The sequence below is a fragment of the Leopardus geoffroyi genome, chromosome A1 (genome assembly GCF_018350155.1).
Source record: "Leopardus geoffroyi isolate Oge1 chromosome A1, O.geoffroyi_Oge1_pat1.0, whole genome shotgun sequence".
In the NCBI taxonomy this organism is placed as follows: domain Eukaryota; kingdom Metazoa; phylum Chordata; class Mammalia; order Carnivora; family Felidae; genus Leopardus; species Leopardus geoffroyi.
In genome coordinates, this window is record NC_059326.1 from 134,786,240 (window position 1) to 134,788,718 (window position 2,479).

Consider the following 2,479-nt stretch of genomic DNA (forward strand, 5'->3'; position numbering starts at 1 on the left):
ATGCGTGGTACATCAAATTCACTCAAATACTCTTACTATCATTATCATCATTAATATATTTTTTCATTATTATGCCCTGAGCTTTTTCTCCTGCCTGTAACGTATCTTAAAAAAACCCATACTTGCCCCAAAGTAATTTTTATGGCAATTCCAGCATATGGTATGACTAGTAAATAACAGGGTACTAGTCAAAAATCAGGTCCCTCATCTACCTTCATTTTGTAAGTAGACCATCCCGTTTATTCAATGGCCATTTATAGAATTTTTATTATGTACACAGCAATATCTATGTATGTCCCAAACTAATACACCTTTTCCTCATTTTGGCTCATTTCTTTTTAAGAGAATACCATGTATCTCAAGAACTACTTCTGAAGGATCAGTGTAATATTGCTTTAGTTAGGATATGACGGTCACACGTGTTTGACCTCAAATGTCTTTCGCGGGTTGAAGTGAGATAAAGTGCTCATTGTTCAGAATGGGAGTCTACATCAGGAGTCAGAATCAGGAGTCTACAAATCCAATATTAGTCGTGCAACAAATAAACTAGTCCTGTGATTGCAGGCAAGTCATTTCACCCCGCTGAGCTTCGATTTCCATGATCATGAAAAGACGGTCTTCAATTAGCCCAGGGATTTTTCATTGCTTGGGTGAACTGGACTCATGAGTGGATCTAATGATATCATCAGTCCGTCTCTAGAAACATAAGCATACAAATTCATAATGAACATTCAATGTAAAAAAGTCCTTGGTCCTCCATGATGCCCACCTGGGAACCTCGGAGGCCCATGGGCCGCAGGTGCAGCGTCCCTGGGCCAGAACAAGGACTTTTGTTTTACTATTTTGAAATTTTAAACCACACCACTAACACACAGCCTCTACTCAGAAATAACAGGATTGAGGTCTCTTCCTAGCTAACGTGTCATTTCATACCTCCAGATAACTAATCTTCCAACACTTTCTCTCATGGCAGTTTTTGTCCAAATATGCTGATAGGAGCACAATATTTCAGGGAAAACATTTGCAACCAAAACCGTTGGGCAGATTTGAGTAATCACTTAATATTAATTCCATGCAAACTAATTAAGAGACTTGCCCTCAGGGCCACAGCGTCCCACTAATTACCACAAGTGTACATGTGTTCATATTCTTGGGCTTCCATTTTTCAATGTGACTATTTTCACCAGAAGTATGTGGCATGTCTTCTTATATGAAGACAGAAGCCAAGGGAAAAGTGGAAGTGTTGCTGACCACCAACTATTTTGAAGTGGGATAGGAAGGGTAGCGGGTAAAGAGGAACAGAAGGTGTCCAAGAGACCAGACAATAAAACAGAATATTCAAATTTTAAAATAACGCTATTGCAATTGATCCTTGTTTCATGGACCAATCCAGTTGACCTCAGAGATCAGAATGAGCCAACCTCTCACATACCACACATGTTCTTCTCTCTCTCACATCACAGACACATACACAGCCACACACATGTACACACACACACACACACACACACACACACACACACACAGATGATTGACAATACCTGTCCTCAAGCCAAAGCCCAGGGGTAAGGAAATGGCATAGGCAGAATTCTAAAATGATCCCCAGTGATCCCCTCCCCTCGAGTGTCAAAATCTGAATATAATGACATGTCGCTTCCATGATTATGTCACACTAATATGGCAACAGGCATTTTGCAGATGTAATCAGTTCCTAAATCACTTGAGCTTAAGAGGGGGAGATTATCCAGGTGGGTGAGACCTTATCACATAAGACCTTTAAATCTTCGTCTAAAGATCAAAGACAGAAAAACTATAAATTTGTAGTGCAGATGGATTTGATGTGATTTGATGGCTGGCTTGAAGGTGGAGGTTGGCCACGTGGTAAGGAATGTGGGTTGCTTGTAGAAGCTGAGAGCAGTCCCTAGCTGCAACTGACAAGCCAAAAAAAAAAAAAAAAAAAAGGCAATCTGAGTCCTACACCCGCAAGGAACTGAATTCTGCCAACACCTAGAACAAGCTTGGAGGTGGATTTTCCTCTGAAGTCTCTAGATGAGAACTCAGTCCAGACAGTACCTTGATTTCTGTCTTGTGACATCCTGAGCAGAGAATCTAGTTATGCTGTGAAGGAGTACTGACCTTCACAACTAGCAGCTAATGAATGGGTATTGTTTTCAGCTGCTACACTTATTCATTACACAGCAACAGAAAACTAATGCAGGAGAAAAGTAGAAAGATGTTTGTATCTTGACTCTTAATAACCAGGCATACGGAAAAGAAGATTTTTTTTTCTATCCCTTTAGAAGCAAAATTCATACAACCTCAGGCTGTGCTTGATTTCCCTAAGCAATAAAAAAAAAAGGCTATTTTATACTCTCAGAAATATTTACTGAGTCTCAGGTGATATTTTAAGAACTGTGTATAGAGGTATAAGCAAAATTACTAGGATTTGAGTTTTTAATATTTTAAACCATTGTAGACC